Below are 19345 nucleotides of genomic sequence, written 5' to 3' on the forward strand. Positions count from 1 at the left end.
GGAGCACCACTTGAGGTTAGAAATGTGAAAGTAAAGAGAGGATCTAAAATGAGGCATGACAAAATAAATTCCTAGTCTCCTCCAAAGGGGTAATTTACTCCTTATTGGTTTATCAAATATGCATTATACCTTTTTTATGCAGATAAAAACGTGGGTTTAGCATCTGGATAGCAAGCAATTTACAGAGGCTGCTATGACACACTGAACTGCTGAGATAACAGAAGCTTTAGCTAATGCACTGGGCCACTTTGCTTACAAATCTTAAAATGCTGTCTTAGCATTATTACCAGCCACAGGGCTGAGTTTACTTGATAGTATGGGTCTATAAGGTTGTTTCATAATGGATTATGGACTGGATATAAAAGACCAAAGCAATGACAGTGGATATAAACCCAGTATAACAATAATACAATACACTCATATAATCAGCATTAATACAAATATTACAAGCATGTTAACTAATTGCAATTCTTATGGCCAAATTCTGTTAAGGGTTACTTCATGGAGTTACTTTGAATTTGTACTTTGAGGCCGAATTCTTCACTAACTGAGAATTTTGTGTAGTGCTTACTGTGGGAAATCCCCACTGAAGTCAGTGGGGCTCAGTAAGCATTGAGCCATGAAGTAGGTGTGTGGAGTACTGTGTCCCAAGACTCTAATCACTAGAAAGATCAGTAGCATGTTATGGATTCTTAACAATCAATAGACTTAATGGGCATTACGCTAGCTGGTTTAGTAACATCCTTACTAGAATCAGTAAACTTAATAAATAATGACCAGATGGCAAAGTACTGCTTATTTTTGATCTTTCACAGTAATAACTTTCTCTCTGCAATGGGCAAATGTGGACCTTCAGAGATTGAAAGGTACATGACAATCAAAAGGAAGATAACAAAAAGGGTATGTTATTTCATTTTGGGATTCAGTGTTAACTCTTAGCAGCACAATGGACATATTCAGTGAATTATTACAGTCCTGAGGTCTTTTGCATGTGCAGTTTTATCATTGCTCCAAAGACTGTTATCCTGGGATGGACGGATGTTATATCTTTAAAAATCGAGATGAGCATATAATTCAAAACAATGTGTTGGAGGGGTTTAGTCTGTCAGTGTGTGCACGCCATACTCAGTAGCAGATCACAATTTCCTCAACTGTATTCTGAATTCGATAACTTTTTATTTTACGTCTACTACTGGTCATAAAAAGTGCTCTGGGACTGTTTGTTCTGCAACCACAAATCAGGTGAAGTATCTACTACAAACTGGTGCAATTGTAAGCATAGTTAAGACTGCCTGCAGTTTTGCACCTGCAACTGTACATGCTACTTGGAGACCCAGCTATAAAGATCTATCTCTCTTCCCTCAGGCGTCCAGCTCCATTATACTCTCCTGATCTTCCCTCAACAGGTAGCAGGCCCCAGACTCTTCCAACATGCTGCGAGCTCCTTCCAGACCTCCTGCAGAGAATCCCATTGTGTTGCTGGCCTCTCCAAGACCTTTCATTTTATAGTGACAGGTTTCAGAGTAGCGGCCGTGTTAGTCTGTATCTGCAAAAAGAAAAGGAGGACTTGTGGCACCTTAGAGACTAACCAATTTATTTGAGCATAAGCTTTCGTGAGCTACAGCTCACTTCATCCGATGAAGCTGTAGCTCACGAAAGCTTATGCTGAAATAAATTTGTTAGTCTCTAAGGTGCCACAAGTACGCCTTTTCTTTCATCTTATAACGCTCTCGGCTCCCTTTCATCTGAGGTTACATCTACACTACCACTTATGTTGGTATAACTTACGTGTTTCAGGGTGTAAGTGAGGCACCTACCTGAGCAACATAAGTTATACCGACCTAAGCACTGGTGTGGACAGCACTATGTCGGCAGGAGAGCTTCTCCCACCGACATAGCTACTGCTGCTTGGTGGGGGTGGATTAATTAAGTCGATGGGAGAGCTCTCTCCTGTTGGCTTAGAGCGGCTACAGTAGAGAGCTTACAGCAGTGCAGCTGCATTGGTACAGCTGTGCCTCTGTAAGCTCTCCAGTGTAGCCATAGCCTTAGGCTCCAACATGCTTCTGCTTGTCTCCATCTTTTAAAATCTGTTGTGGCCTCCAGCTGCCTCTCTGCTGAGCCAGTGGTCTGTGGGCGTTCGCAGAGTGGAGTCTTTTACTTTACAATAAGGAAAACAACAAAGAAAGAACGACTATAAAGTCTCCAAGATTGTGTCCTGCTCAGAAAAATGATTTTGAATCCTCTCACAGCCCTGATCTATTGCAAACAGGCAGACAGACTTCTTACATTTAAATGTGATTACCCGTATTACCAAAACATACTTAAAAACACCTCTTTCCCTACTAACAGATGATTACAATATGTGGTAACTGGGATTTCAAACTCCAGAAGTACTCCAATAGAATAACATTCAGAAACTACCTAATTTGCTATAAAATAGTATTTATATTAGCAAAAATAACAACCCCCTGGAAAGGAAGCAGCCACCTTCTGTCCACTTTACAGCCTTACTCTGAATTTGATTTAGCTGGCATGCCTACTGGTGGTGGAAACAGTTTGGTTGATAATGTGGACCTTCCTTTGGAGAACAACTGAAATATCTCTGGAGACATGGATATTTGGGGCGTGGAGACACGCAGCTTAGCACTTGAACTGCACAAAATTCTTAGCGTTCAGTGACGACCTATTGCCTTTTCTTGTCTTAATCACCCTAGAGACAGTTTTCAGAGACCTTGAATACATAATCTGTGATAGTCACATGCTCTGCTAGAAGAGAAGTTCAGAATAAACAAATAAAGTACCAGAGACGTAGCAGCATTTCTGATACAAACATTTGTACCCTGGTGAATTTCACTTTCACTGTTTTCTTAATGCAGAGACAGATTTAGGGTGTTGAGTTGTGCTATAGTCTAATCCACAAAAGTAGTTAAGAATATCCATTGAATACATATTGCAGATAACCTTGTGGCTAGACTGTCTGTCTGCAGTAGCACTTAAGAAAACTTACAGTAACATGAGCCAGGTTAAAACTGACCTCTCCAGATCAAAGGCAGTTCTGAAGAGAGGCAATGTGGTCTTGTGGTTAGATCAGGGATTGTGATAAATGATTCCTGTGTTCTTTTCCCATCCCTTCCACTCAGTGCTTTACTGTATGATCTTGGAAAGTTCACTTAATTCTATGCCTTGCTTTTCCTATCAGTAGAAGGGGTATTATAATAATAATTAATTAATAACCTGTCTCACAAGGGCCTTGTGAATAGAGCTGGTTGGGAATTTTTCAACAAGTAATTTTTTCATCAAAAATACTAATTCGTCAAAACTGAAACTGTTTGCAAATCTGAGCTGGGCTTGATGAATTTCCCAACTCAAAAAAATTTCAAAATGGTCAAAAATGTTTCATTTTGACATTTTTTAAGTGAAAAGTTCAGAATGACTTTTCATTTCAAAATGTAAGCTAATTAGACTGGGGGGGGGGAAAGGTTAAAAAAGAATAAAGGTTAAAATCAAAATAAACATTCTGAAATTATTGAAATGAAATGTTTCAACTGACCTGAAATGGAAAAAAAATTGATTCATGAATATTTTTGAGATTTTGCCTTTCCATCCCTATTCAAGATGGGAAAAAGCTTCAAACTCTTGAAAATATCCACAGGATGGGAAAACCATTTCCCACCCAAGTCTAGTTGTGAGGCTTAAATAATTAACATAACGAAGTACTCTGAGATTCTTTAACATAAAGCTTTATGTTCCCAATAAAGGCCTGGTGTTTTGGACCTAGTGCCTATGAATGGTCTCATTGAATTAGGTGTACAATATTTTGAATGTGACAAATCCTACCTCAATTTTTGCTCAGGTAAAACTGCCAATGAAATCAATGAGTGCAAATTCAGAACCCGGTTTAGAGAAATTTGCATCCTGTTGTGCCAAAGAATGTCAGAGCACGTGTGACAGTATAATGCTAGGTAGAGGACTCTGTGTGATGGTGTTCACCTTTCAATCCATGCGAACGAGATTAAGAATAAGAAAGAGTCAAGTTTTGTCCAAACCCAATTACAAGAAGATGTGATAGGACAGGTCTTAATTACAGCCCAGTCCAACACTTCCTTTGTCAAAAATCTTGAAACATTTGTCTCTGGGTTGCTCGCTAGCTGGACTTTGACAAAATCTTAGGTAACTTCGAGTCAGGCTTCAATTCATCCCATGCAGGGATGGAGACAAATGAAGACTTAAAGCACTTGTTAAATCCCATTAGCTCATAACTCCTGTCTGTGCTGCTCTTTTCATTGACCTCTTTCATGTTTTCAGTAAGGTGACTACTTTGTATTAACCAGCTCAGACATCATCTTGATGTCTTTCAAGCAGAACTCAATGTATAGCCACAGATGAGCCTATCATACAGTGCTTTAATGTACCCCAAAGTGTACCACAGGGTTTAATCCAGGGCCCTCTGTTAGCACCTTTTCTTGTAGTGGAGCCCTGAATCCCTCTCTAGTTAAAGGTTTCAGAGTAACAGCCGTGTTAGTCTGTATTCGTAAAAAGAAAAGGAGTACTTGTGGCACCTTAGAGACTAACCAGTTTATTTGAGCATGAGCTTTCGTGAGCTACAGCTCACTTCATCAGATGCATAGCATATCGTGGAAACTGCAGAAGACATTATATACACACAGAGACCATGAAACAAAACTTCCTCCCACCTCACTCCCCCGCTGGCAACAGCTTATCTAAAGTGATCCTCAAGTAGAGCCATTTCCAGCACAAATCCAGGTTTTCTCACCTTCCCCCCCCCCCCCCCACACACATACAAATTCACTCTCCTGCTGGCAACAGCCCATCCCCCTTTGAAACCCCTCTTTATAATGCGCATGATAATCAAGGTGGGTCACCTCCAGCACTAATCCAGGTTTTCTCACCCCCCCCCACACCCCCCCTTTTCCAAAAACCACACACACAAACTCATTCTCCTGCTGGCAACAGCTCATTTTACAATGTGCACAGCAATAATCCAAGTTTAACCAGAACGTCTTGGGGGAGGTTTTGCAGGAAAAAACCAAGGGGAGACAGGCTACCTTGCATAATGACTTAGCCACTCCCAGTCTCTATTCAAGCCCAAATTAATAGTATCCAATTTGCAAATGAATTCCAATTCAGCAGTTTCTCGCTGGAGTCTGGATTTGAAGTTTTTTTGCTTTAAGATAGCGACCCTCATGTCTGTGATTGCGTGACCAGAGAGATTGAAGTGTTCTCCGACTGGTTTATGAATGTTATAATTCTTGACATCTGATTTGTGTCCATTTATTCTTTTACGTAGAGACTGTCCAGTTTGACCAATGTACATGGCAGAGGGGCATTGCTGGCACATGATGGCATATATCACATTGGTGGATGTGCAGGTGAACGAGCCTCTGATAGTGTGGCTGATGTTGTTAGGCCCTGTGATGGTGTCCCCTGAATAGATATGTGGGCACAGTTGGCAACGGGCTTTGTTGCAAGGATAGGTTCCTGGGCTAGTGGTTCTGTTGTGTGGTATGTGGTTGTTGGTGAGTATTCGCTTCAGATTGGGGGGCTGTCTGTAGGCAAGGACTGGCCTTTCTCCCAAGATTTGTGAGAGTGTTGGGTCATCCTTCAGGATAGGTTGTAGATCCTTAATAATGCGTTGGAGGGGTTTTAGTTGGGGGCTGAAGGTGACGGCTAGTGGCGTTCTGTTATTTTCTTTGTTAGGCCTGTCCTGTAGTAGGTGACTTCTGGGAACTCTTCTGGCTCTATCAATCTGTTTCTTCACTTCCGCAGGTGGGTATTGTAGTTGTAAGAATGCTTGATAGAGATCTTGTAGGTGTTTGTCTCTGTCTGAGGGGTTGGAGCAAATGCGGTTGTATCGCAGAGCTTGGCTGTAGACGATGGATCGTGTGGTGTGGTCAGGGTGAAAGCTGGAGGCATGTAGGTAGGAATAGCGGTCAGTAGGTTTCCGGTATAGGGTGGTGTTGATGTGACCATTGTTTATTAGCACTGTAGTGTCCAGGAAGTGGATCTCTTGTGTGGACTGGACCAGGCTGAGGTTGATGGTGGGATGGAAATTGTTGAAATCATGGTGGAATTCCTCAAGGGCTTCTTTTCCATGGGTCCAGATGATGAAGATGTCATCAATATAGCGCAAGTAAAGTAGGGGCGTTAGGGGACGAGAGCTGAGGAAGCGTTGTTCTAAATCAGCCATAAAAATGTTGGCATACTGTGGGGCCATGCGGGTACCCATAGCAGTGCCGCTGATTTGAAGGTATACATTGTCCCCAAATGTAAAATAGTTATGGGTAAGGACAAAGTCACAAAGTTCAGCCACCAGGTTAGCCGTGACATTATCGGGGATAGTGTTCTTGATGGCTTGTAGTCCATCTTTGTGTGGAATGTTGGTGTAGAGGGCTTCTACATCCATAGTGGCCAGGATGGTGTTATCAGGAAGATCACCAATGGATTGTAGTTTCCTCAGGAAGTCAGTGGTGTCTCGAAGGTAGCTGGGAGTGCTGGTAGCGTAGGGCCTGAGGAGTGAGTCTACATAGCCGGACAATCCTGCTGTCAGGGTGCCAATGCCTGAGATGATGGGGCGCCCAGGATTTCTAGTTAAAGTCTGTCAGCATTTCCATTCCAAGCTCTATGTTTCAGGGGTTTACAGCTCACTTGCTAACATTGATAGCACGATGAAACATTGCATGTAAGGTCTGAGCTACAGGGTAAAGCATTTTAATATAAATAATGCACACGAAGGGTCCCATTTGCAACACACCTCCTTAATTGTGCCTCACATGGAAACCATCAGGCCTTCTGATCAGTTTTAATTCTTGAATTACTGTAGAGATCACCAATAAAACAAATCTGACAAGCTTACAAGCAACGCTTTATATTTCCACAGCACCTTTCATCAGGGAATCTCAACGTCCTTTGCAGACATCAATTAACAAAACTTCACAACAGCCTTGTGAAATCGGCAAGAATTAGTATCCACATTTTGGGGCAAAGATGGGGAAATAAGTGATTGCAGAGGTGCTGAGCAGCCCTAACTCCTATAGAAGTCAGTAGTAGCTGCAGGTGCTCAGGAGCTCTGGAAATCAGGCCATGTAAGTAGGTGCCTGAATATGGATTGAGGTGCCTAACTTTAGGAAACTAAGTTTAAAAAAATTGTCCTGTGTGGGTCCACAGTTATATTGGAGTCAGTGAAAGAGATGAGACTAGAACCCGAGTCCTGACTCGCATTTCACCTAATACATACCACTGGTTCAAAGGTTTTAAGACCAGAAGGGACCATTAGATCATCTAGTCTGACCTCCTGCATAACACAGGCCATAGAACTTCCCATTTCTCCTGTATGGAGCCCGATAACTTGTATGTGACTAAAGCAAATCTTCCAGAAAGGCAATGCATCATGGTACTCTGAATCAAAGCCCTGGGATGGAAATTCCATTTTTCAAATAGCTCCAATGGTGAGTAATGGGACTATTCACAATGTGTAAATTTAAACATGCACAGAAATCTTTGCAGGATTGGGGCCTAAATTAGTGTGGGCGAAGTGCTTCACTCAGAACATCTTGGGCTTGCCCGTGATATTATGTTTACTCTACAAGCTTAGCTGTCCTCTTGATATCCATAGGAGCGCTGCACATATCCTGAGGGCTAAGCCCCACCCTACGTATCTGAGACTGAAATACTTTCCTGTATTTGCAGCATATAAAATCCCCTTCTTAAAATAATATTTCAAGGCCCCGTTTCTTCAGAGATGCTGCGTCAAAATTAACATTGTTAATTGGGCCACTGAAATAACCTGGCTACACACAGCTCAGCTGTCTCCCCAGTCTCAGAAACCCCTTTTGTTTTACACAAACAAAGTAAAAGCATATGGCCTTGCACTAATAATCACTAACCAAAGAAATCTGATTCATTCTATTCCCCACCAAGTAGTCTCCATAAAGTAGTCTGGATGGTAAAGCAGGAATAATTCTGGGTGTGAAATAGCAGCCTGCCAAGCTGTCTTTGTGGCACCCTTTTTTCCTTATCCGACAGGCCATAATGGCAATTAGTCTGTCATCGTGCGCAGTTTGCTATCAAAACGAAGCTGCAATCTACCAATAACAAGGAAATTATCTCTCTCACAGGCCAACTTAGAACGTGTCAGATGTGCCTAAAAAAAGGAAATTATTGCTAAATGAGCAGCAACTGGCAAAATTCGCAGCAATGCTTGACATGACTACGGTACAATGGAAAGGGTATTCCTTTCAAGCTAAAAAATAAATAAATCCTTATTTCCTTACTGCTGTTCATCCCATAGAGGACTGAAAAAGAATGGTTTCTTTATAAAAATTCTTTCTCTACTCTTGCACATTCCGACTGGATTGTTTATTATAAGGTCGTCAAAGAGAGTTAGCTGCTGGCATTCAACATTGTATTTAAAGAGAAAAAAACCCAGCAGAAGCAGCTGTTTTGGAGGGGGGGAAAAGCAAATATGAAAAATATTACAAGGACATTGGAAAGAGAAATAAGAACATTAGGTAGACAGGAAATTAGTTAGAGGTCAGTTTGGGCCTACAGTATCTCTCCCTTGTGATATTTTGAATTACATGACTATCCCTGGAGCTTTGGGTTCATTACTTGTAGCTGCTGTCAGACTTATTCTTTGCCTCACTTGTTATACCCTATGTTGTGGGGAGGACTGAGGGATGGATAACTTTGTAGGCTTAAAGCACAGCACAGGAATCAGGTGATATTGATTCTGTTCTTGACTTTGCCAGTCGTATTCTGTGTGACCTTTGGTAAGACGTTCAACCTCTCTCGTTATGTCTACACTGCAATGTAAGCCCAGGGTTAATAGAACTTGAGTGAACAGACTCTGGGTTTGTTAACCTATGGCTTGAGCATCCACACTAATTTGTAACCCCAGGTTAGGAATTGTTGAACCCTGGGTCCCAACCTGGGGCTCTAGTGTCTACACTACATTATGTGGGCCTGAGTCCAACTGCCCATATCCCATACTTCCTAGAACTTTCCCCAAATGGGGCTGCCCTAGTCCTTTCTTCATGGTGCAATGAGGGAAAACTTGACTGTCCACCAAACTTGACTCTCCAGAGGACAAAGATAGCTGGCCCGTGGAATTCTGGGATACTTTTGGTGGACTCCCAGAGCACGAATCGAGTGGGGCTGCAACTATACTGCAAAGGAACAGGGCTTGACTAAGGGTATGTCTACAAAGGGGTAAAATACCTGTGGCACAACTGCAGCTGGCCTGGCTCAGTTGAATTGGGCTCGTGGGGCTTGGGCTGCGAGGGCTAAAAATTGCTGTCTAGATTCGGGTTTAGGCTGGAGCCTGAGCTTTGAGACCCTTAACTGGAAGTTTTTTATCCCCATATAGGCGCATCCTCAGGCTTAGACTCTCCATCCCGTGGGTCCTAACTCTAGGTTAGCACAATTTGTGAGTGGAAGAGATATGGACATAGATGGAAGGGTATGGACATATCTTCCGTGCTTGAATTTCTGGATCTGTAAGAAGGGGTGATAATAATCCTCTATCTTAAAGGGGTCATTAGAGAAGGGCACAGTATTATTTGTGAATAAAGTGAGGGAAATTGGAATGTACATTCTGCAGAAAATTCTGACATTTCAAAATTCGTTTTGTCAAAATTCAAAATTTCAAAATTTACTGTGGAATGAAAATTTTGAAAAATTCTGAAACATCAAAATATTTCATTTGTATAATATTGAATTGCTTCATTTTGATAATAATATAACATAATTATAATTAATATGTTATGATAATTATAGTTAATATATTATGTTTAAACAACAGAAAACAAAATGAAAAAGTCTAAACAAATTGTTTTGTCTTTTTCCTGTTGAAGATTTTGTCAGAACTGACAAGTTCCCATAAAACATTTCCATTTTGATGAAACTGCATTTTCTGACAGAAAAATGTTTTGTGGAACATTTTTCAACTAGCTCTGTCTGTCTGGAGTTTTTTTTAATTACAAAATGTAGGGAGAACTGATGGGCTTATTGAAATTAAGACAGTCAGAAATAATAGTTCCAAAAGGCTGCAGAGTGAGGGGATTTGTGCCATGAAGGCATAAGCTTACAGATCTGTCTGTGTACCTTGAACCTGCCCTGTAATACCCGTGGGATTCTACTGAGTTGAATCTGCTAAAAAAGATGTATTGTTTCACTTTGCATGGTGTGCTGGTGACATGGACACATATCCTCAAGGGACTAGCTTGAGACTGTCCGATATGTTGATACTACAGCTAGACTGCAGTGCTGTTCTGATCTTGTTATGTTTACACATATAACAAAGGCAATCAAACTCCATGGGTCCCAAGCAGTATTTGAACGCAAGCTTCCAGGAGGAAGGATATTGTAATAATCCACTGTACCAGCTAGGACATGTTTGTGATTCAGGTCTTGATCCAACACTGACTGAAGTGAATGGGAGTTCTACAAGGTAAAGAATGAGACCGTCATTGACAATAAGAATATGTCTGCCCAGCAAAAGTTGTGCATGGACTAGTTTCCCCAAAGCTGGGAGCAGGAGAGATACAGATGGGAGGAGGAGGAGCCAGGAAGGCAGGGACTGGGACTGGCTGTGTAAGGGGACCAGGGACATGGAGCTGGGTTGGAAGAACTGATAATCGTTTGGCTGGGAAATTGGGAACATGTTCAGGAAGAGAATGGGACTGGTGGGGGAGACTAGGACTGTGCCGAGAAGCCTGAATAGTGAAAACCTTATTTAGGCTCCCTTGTGCGTATGCATTATGACAAAATCTTTAATTACATGGTTACATACCCTGTTCTCTACCGGGCCCATTAAGTGCACAGGATAAACCTGTTCTAGCGAAAAGAAAAGGAGTACTCGTGGCACCTTAGAGACTAACAAATTTATTTGAGCATAAGCTTTTGTGAGCTACAGCTCACTTCATGAGTCAGTGTGGTGTATTGAAGGAGAATGTTCAGTGTAGGACCCCGTTTTCGTTTGTTGCACAGTGAATGAGGCAGGGGAATGCACGAAAAGAAAGGATGGTCTCATGCGTAAGGAAGTTGAATGGTGCCCTGGAGAACTGTGCCTTTGCCACCGAGTTCCTGTGTGATGCTGGGCAAGTCTCTTGAACTAAACTTTTCACAGGTGATCACTAATGGTGTGTTCCTCATTTCTGAGTGTCTGACTTGAGACCCTGGGGCCTGATCTGCGGTACTGACCACTCACAGCTGCAACTGAACTCAGTGGAGGCTGAGCTTTGACATATGAAGTGGCAAATAACTATAAGTGCTCTGAAAAAATCAGGTTAAATGTGTCTCAGATTGGGAACCCAAAATCAGTGGATATTTTTGGCTCTAATCTCTCTGTGCCTCAGTTCCCTTGTAAAATGGGGATAATAATACCTCCTAATCTCACAGGGGTGTTGTGAAAATAAATCCATTAATATTTGGGAAGCGCTTGGATACTGTAGTGATGAGTGCCATTGAAAAGGCCATGAAGAAATGAGTAATTCTGTCTTTTGGACAGGGTTTGAATAGTGTGCAGTAAATGGGATATGGGGCCACACCGTGAACATGAGAAGAAAATAAAAAGTTGAATACTACTTTGCAATACTCCCTCCCCGTCCCCCTTCCCCCATGGAAGCGAGTTTCAGAGCCTGGGTCAACTGGCGCTACAGGTCTAAAAATAGCAGTGTAGCCATTCCTGCTTGGGCTGGATCCCGGGCTCTGAGACCCCTTTGCTGGTTTCAGAACCCGGCCCCACAGCGTGAGCCCCACGAACCTGGGTCAGTTTGCCTGGGCTCTGACCACTCACAGCTGCTGGGTGTTTTTTGCTGTGTAGATGTACCCTCAGTGAGTACTATCCATTCTGTGCTCTGAGTGAAGCTATGTAACTAAAGCCTTTACCATGATGCATATGCACAAGGTGGGTCAAATGAAGGCTGCACAAGCAATCTTAAATCTGTCATTTCCTAGCTTTGGAATGCTTGACTGCAATCTTAAGAACTTTCTTGTAATGTAGGAGGATTTGATGTATAAGTACATAAAATAAAATAGTGGGAGAATAGACAAAAGTGCTACTATACTTGGCTTTCAAACAGCAGTTGCTTTGGGCATGTCTTGCAGATGCAATTTAAAAGGTCCTAACATAGCTTGATATTTTGTAACTGTGAAATCATGAGAACATATGGAGATGCAAAATCCATGATGAAGTTGCTTTCACATAGAATAAGGGAAGATTTTATAAGCACTTCACTGTTCTTACATGCCTGCTTTGGTATGTAGGATATTGCTGTGCTGTAGGCCTGCCGGCTGCCAATGCCTGTCCTTGTATGGCTGAGAATGTACAGAATTCTTAAATATTAATGTGAGACATAAAAATGTTGTCAGAGAGTTTATATAAACTTTTAGGTTGGAAGAGGGAAGGGCTTAAGACTTAAAGAGAGTCACTCCTTATGGGTCCAACTGGAAAGTATCCCTATCAGGAAAACACCCGTGCTCAAAGTATGTCCTTAAGAGCTTCCCTGAATTTGGATCTGTTATCTGGTGTTACATGATAGGACACTGATATGTGTGGTGAAGCTGGTTTTGCAAGGATTCAGTGTTTTCCAGACAACAAATAAAAGAAAAGTACTGGCTAAGTGGGAGGGAAAGCCAGATATCTCCCAACGATCCTTTTTTAAGATTGATAATGAAATATCCCCATTCAAAATGATGCTAAAAAGAAGAAAACATCTGGACAAAAAGGAACGCACATCCCATTTGCAGATGTCTGTGAAAGGCTTTGGTCCTCTTGTCTCCTGGTGCGGGGGCTGACAAATTGCTGCAGTTTTGCCAATATCAGACCATGAGCCCATCAGGGAGAGTTTGAAAACACTGGAATGGAATGTCCCACTTGGCTGCCCTGTTGTCCATTGTGATTTTTACACACAAAACAAATGGAGGTGATCGTCACTGCCTGCCAGGCTGCAGAAACATATTGCTGTGGTGGTGGTGGGGGGTGGGCTTCAGAGGCAAAGGGATGGAATCTGCATTTCAGCTTGACAAGCATATTTTTTCCCTCTTGAACTGCCTGGAGTGGAAGGCCAAACAATCTTAACTCTGAGGGACCGAGGTCCTGGAATTGATTCTGCTTCACAAGCAGAATTTTCTCATTCAAATAATTCAGTGGCTGCCCAAGACATGTTTTGTTTTCTAAAGGGAATTGGTTAAGGCAGAAGGACTCCAAATATAACCCCCCACCCCTTAAAGTAACAGCAACCTTTACATTTAAAATCTGAGTGCCTGAGTCTCTTCTGACTTACACCAGTGTAAACTGGCAATAACACCATTAAAATTGGTAGAGCTACGCTGGGTGTATGTGGGAGGAGACTCCGGACCTGAATTTCTAGTGCACATGACACTTCCCTACTGAGAGAGGCTGCCCCCTTTTCAGCTAAAAGGATGCAGTGTGTGCTCCCGGCTATGCTGTCTGAGCTCTGCTAGCCACTGAACGTTGCTGTTGGTTCTAGCGTTTGGCAGTCCTTGAAATCATAGAAGATTAGGGATGGAAGAGACCTCAGGAGGCAGGCCCACCAATGAGGGAGGGGGAAAGGGGGCAATTGCCCTGGGGCTTGGGCGATTTAAAAGGGCGGCCAGCACATCCCTGCGGCCCCTGAGGAGGGGGTCTCCACACACTGCCCCCACCCCTGGCGTTGACTCCGCAGCTCCCATTGGCTGGGAATTGTGGCCAGTGGGAGCTGCAGGGGTGGTGCCTGCAGGAAGCGGTGCGCAGAGACTCCCTGGGCCCCCCGCCTAGGAGCCACTGCCAGAGGGGTGTGCCGGTCACTTTCGGAAGCTGCCTGAGGTAAGTGCCAACCCCCTGACCATCTCCTGCACCCCAACCCTCTGACCCAGCCTAGAGCCCGCACCCCAACACAATCCCAGAACCCGCATCCCCTCCCACACCTAAACTCCCTCTTGCCCTCACCCCCCCACGCCCAAACTCCCTCCCAGAGCCTGCACCCCTCACCCCATCCCACACCCAAACTCCCTCCCAGAGCCTGCACCCCTCACCCCATCCCACACCCAAACTCCCTCCCAGAGTCTGACCCCGCACCACCTCCCACACCCAAACTCCCTCTCAGAATCCAACCCCGCCCCTCCTCTCATACCCAAACTCCCTCCCAGAGCCCACACCCTGAACCCCCCCCCCCGCAACCCAACCCTCTGCCCCAGCCTGGTGAAAGTGAGTGAGGGTGAGGGAGAGCGAGCGATGGAGGGAGGGGGGATGGAGTGAGCAGGGGATGAGCAGATGAGCCAGCTTTCTATCTACCGTATAGTCTATTCATCCAATCCATACTTCTTTAACTTGCTGGCAAGAGTACTGTGGGAGACCGTATCAAAAGCTTTGCTAAAGTCAAGGTATATCACGTCCACCACTTTCCCCATAGCCACAGAGCCAGTTATCTCATCATAGAAGGCAATCCTGAGGCCCAATCATCCTAGGAGGTCAATAAGAGTTTCAGGCATGTATCTCCTGGCACAATCAGGCGCTTGTGGGCAAGGGGGGTTCAGAAGAGCCTCCTGGGCATGTGCACAAGAAGGGAAAGCACTGTCTCCCCTCTCCCTGCCTCCAGTAAACTTGCACATGGCAACTCACAATTTAGCTCAATGGGTCTATATCTACGTATATATAATGTCTTTTATCCCAAAGGATCTCAATGACACTTTACAAGCATAGGAGGATCCAGCTATCCATCACTAAAATGCAGCCACCTGTGATCTGATATGCAGCAGCTGTTTAAAAGCACACATCAACACCACAAAACAGTTTAGGGGAGAAGCTGAAGAAGAACACCATATCCAATTGCAGCTAAAGATCACAGTTAGTCAAGACCTTGGTTTTAGATCGCCTTTACAAATGCCATCCACTCTAACAGTGTGCTGGGAGAATGGTTCAGTGTCGATTCAGACAGAAGAGTGTCAACTACCACATCATCAGCATTGCTTTGTAAAGCACACCTCACTATTCTAGGAAGGGTGCCAGCCACGTATCTTCCCAATATGACCTTGCTTAGCTTGTGAGATCTGAGAAGGTCAATGTGTGGGTTGGGGAAGGAGAGAGGCATTTTTGGGATCTGTGAATTTTGACAGTGTCCCTTTTAAAAAAGGCGTTCCCTGGAACTTGATTTTAAATAAGCAATACCAGGAAAGTGATGTACAAAGTGTTATTCTGACCTTGAGGACATTTCTAAGAATAGAAAACTGAAAGTCTGCAGAGCATCAGAAGCAGAACTAAAGTGGGAAAAGGAAACTATTCAAGACATACACATAAATTACATAAAAAGGAGGTCACAGGTAATCTTGGGCTTTAAATTGCCTGACCATTTGATGATTTCCTGCCTTGCAGGATGAAATTAATTGAGTAATACTGAGTACCTGTAAAGAAAAGAACACTCTTTTCAAGCAGGACTGGTAGAATTTTAACAGATATACCACCTGAGGTCTGAAGAAAGATACAGCATTATCAATAGGCCTCATCTGGGTCTCTGTAAATGTGTGACTGTTGAAATCTACAAGTAATTATCGGAGGTTATTCTGTACATAGCCCAAATTTAGCAAATGGACCCCGGGGTGCGTGAGCTCATCCCTCACAGGGAGTCTTAGCATGTTTTGAGTTAAGCAATTTGTGCATCCTCTTTGTGGAAGCTTGTAAAAGTCTCAGTATATATTCAAATTACTTGCTTTCACCTAACTGAATTATTCTCTCCTTTTGTAAAAAGTGATCTGATTTACCATGGGTTTATCCTGTTTTGCCCTGGTGTGACGCCACTGGAATTATTATGTTACAAAACTGGTGTAACTGAGTGCAGAATCAGGCCCAAGGTCTTTAAAGTTTTATCGCCCGCTGTGCATGTGGAAGGAGGCTGTCGCATGCACATATGGCTCCCTCCCCCAATCATAGCACCATTGTGCAGTGAAGTCAATGGCACAGAGGCATCCAAAATATCTCTTAGTGTTTTTTTCACTCAAGGTAATTACATTCTGCTGCGATGACAATTCTAAAAGGCTTTCAGAGGTATCACCAGCATTAAAATGAAGCCATGGATGTGACAGGATGTGTATCCCAGGATACTGGGGCCCACTGCAAGGTGCATAGAAAATCGAAGTGCTTGCGGCTCAAGTGACAAATTGGTGTTACTCCAGTGTGATGTGTGCCAGGGAGCTCTTGTTATTAGGGATTGTGCCTCATTTCAGACATTGTAGGATCCATGTTCAGCTGGAGCGCTACCATTATGCAGCTTAAATGCTGCTTACGGCAGAATGCAAAAAGAAGTAGCTGTGTGGGGACAGGTGGGAAAAATATCCAATGAAAAAATAGGGCAACCAAATCCTTTTTTGCACTGATGTGATATTTCCTTTGGCAGCTTTCCCAGGTACTTACATAAGAGATCACTCAGGAAGAAGCATATCAAGAAAGAGGTCCTCATGGTGGGAGAGTGTCCAGGTGGGAATGACAGGGACCCCCTGTCAGGTAAGTAATTTGAAACAGGACTGGTCAACATATTTGAGAGTATAGTAAAAACAACACCGCTGCATGGGCGAAGGAGTAGATGGGACGTAACTGATCTTTCTCATCTGTAATTTCTGTGCTTCTGTGATTACTGTAAGAAAGTAAGTACCTGCCAAAATGCCAGCTCAGCATTTCAGCAAATTGGGAACAGTGTTAGGACTAGAATACATAAATACCTCCTGGTGTTAGAGCAGATAGGAGCAGAGTTTGTGTATACATGTGCACACGCACGCACATGCACACACCAATAGAAAGAATAAGACACTCTTGCGTTTTCATCTCCTCTCCTCTCCATATCTGGATTGTGACGGGTTAGGTCACAGAAACCCCCTTGGGAACTGCCACCTGATGTGCTGAGACTACCTCTAAACCCAGTTTCCGTGGCAGCTTGGGACTTCAGTACCTTGCCTGGTTGTGCCAGACACGCTAGCCTGATACAAACACAGACCGAGGTCTAAACCACGTCGCCCAAAAGCTGCAGGCTTAACTGAAGACAGCTTAAGAAGTGCTCCTGTCTCCAGCACCCAGATACTCAGTTCCCAATGGGGTCCAAACTCCAAATAAATCTGTTTTACTCTGTATAAAGCTTATACAGGGTAAACTCATAAATTATTTGTCCTCTATAACACCAATACAGAGATATGCACAGCTGTTTGCTCCCCCAGGAATTAATTACTTGCTCTGGGTTAATTATTAAGTAACAAATGATTTTATTAAATATAAAAAATAAGATTTAAGTGGTTTCAAGTAGTAACAGACAGAACAAAGTAAATTACGAGGCAAAATAAAACAAAAACATGCAAGTCTAAGCCTAATACAGTAAAAAGCTAAATGCAGGTAAATCTCACCCTCAGAGATGTTCCAATAAGCTTCTTTTACAGACTAGACTTCCTCCTAGTCTGGGTCCAGCAATTACATGGGGTACAACATCACATGAGTGTCCACAACAAAGTTCTTATCCTTGTCCTTGTCCTTAAGGTCATCAAATAATAGAGTTTATCAAACTCTACTCAGTCAATCAGAATATAGGATTTGTAGCCTCCAGTTTCAAACATAAGTGATCCTGCAAATGGGGAAATTGTCATCATTAGTCTCTTGATTTCTTATTTTGTCAGGGTTATTTTCTCAGGGTTCATTAGACTTCTTTGGTAAGTGATTTTGATAAAGCCAGTTCTCCTTTTTTGACCAATTCCAAGTACTTCTCCTAGATCGATGACTCTGGGCAAGCATTTGTGGAAATGTGCCAGAAGGGCCCCAGAGGGGAAAGTCCTTCTTGCTGTTGTGTTCTGATTTTAGCCCTGGGTCTCTGTGTCACTTATGACCCATCTCAGCCTGTGGTCAATGGCTCCAATGGGCACATACATGATCACGCTGTATCTCTCAGATTCACTTACTGTCTCCTGACCCAGTGCACTAAATTCTCTCTTTGCTTCTCCCATTGCTCTTGCTTCTTCCTTACCCGCTGTTTCAAGGAAGCATTGAAGCTTCTGTGTGCTATCAGCTTTACCATCCAACCCTGTGGGACAGCCTCAGAGGGTGAGGTTTCAATGCAGATGGATGAAATTGAATCAGAAAGGCACTGTTGATTCTTTCGACCCAAAGACACTGAGAAAATGGATGCTTATCCCAGGCCAAGCTGTGGCACTCTGATGTGTCCATACCACGTACTGCACTGCCCAGGTTAAAGACTTCTTTTCTTTGTATGATTTGATAGCTCTCTTGCCAACAGTCACTCCAATTATCATGTATTATTTTGCCGCTTATGATCTTGGGCCATTGTATAAATTGTGTTCCGTTTTCCTGTTCATCTACTTCCTCTCCACCACCTCCGCCGCTATATTTTAGTTATTACTTGATCTTTAAAGCTTGTATCCATATTTCCTAAAAGTCTGTCCATCTCTAATTGTGACGTTACACCCCATATTCTTCATAGAAATATTGTTATGATATGAATATGGCATAACTAAGATTTGTTTTATGCAAGATGGGTCATGTGAGGTATCATTGAAAAGGTTATGATTTACTGAATGTGTTTATCCAATTTTTATGCATGTATCATTTCAGTATCTGAGGTTAGGAATACTGACTTTGTAACAATTACAACTGTGTGTGTATTTGGGGGAACACCCACCAGACAGTAGGCAATCCCCCTGAATGAGCCAGTTAAGAAGGACAATAGAACTTTGAAGATACTAATCTCCCACCATCCTGAGGAGCTTCCTGGGATGTTGCTTTGACCCTGCAGGGTCATCGGATGATGTCAACTGGTACAGAGTACCACCATGGACATTGCTGGTATTTTTCCACTGGAAAGAAAGGGTTCCCACCTTATGTAAATTCTATTTAAGGCTGGGGAGTAAGGTGAACAGGACTATTCTCTGTTGCCTCCCTGTCCAAGAAGGAAGATTGTTAAAAACATCTGAAGGGATAGGTGGGGGCTGAGTCCAGACTGAGACAGGGGTCCAGTCTGTAACGAGAAATAACTGGAACTTGCCTAAAACAACATTTAGGGAGAGAAATTACATTTGGTAACCTCAAAAAGAAAAGGAGTACCTGTGGCACCTTAGAGACTAACAAATCTATTAGAGCATAAGCTTTCTTGAGCTACAGCTCACTTCATCGGATGCATCCGATGAAGTGAGCTGTAGCTCAAGAAAGCTTATGCTCAAATAGATTTGTTAGTCTCTAAGGTGCCACAAGTACTCCTTTTCTTTTTACGGATACAGACTAACACGGCTGCTACTCTGAAATTTGGTAACCTGTTTCTTGAGTGTATTAAGCTTAGTTTGC

General features: G+C 43.0%; 1 protein-coding gene across 3 annotated transcripts in view; it reads right to left on the reverse strand.

Annotated features, from left to right (window-relative positions):
• Window positions 1–19345, reverse strand: part of JAKMIP2 (janus kinase and microtubule interacting protein 2) — a 107009-nt gene that overhangs the window by 45487 nt on the left and 42177 nt on the right. Inside the window, exon 2 of one of the 3 annotated variants that reach the window (XM_043553035.1) lies at window positions 17404–17618. The exons of the other annotated variants lie outside the window; for them this stretch is intronic. The gene's annotated coding sequence lies outside the window, so the exon portion shown is untranslated. The remainder of the gene's footprint in view (window positions 1–17403; window positions 17619–19345) is intronic. 3 annotated transcript variants of the gene reach the window in all.

The sequence above is a fragment of the Chelonia mydas genome, chromosome 8 (genome assembly GCF_015237465.2).
Source record: "Chelonia mydas isolate rCheMyd1 chromosome 8, rCheMyd1.pri.v2, whole genome shotgun sequence".
Classification (NCBI taxonomy): Eukaryota; Metazoa; Chordata; order Testudines; family Cheloniidae; genus Chelonia; species Chelonia mydas.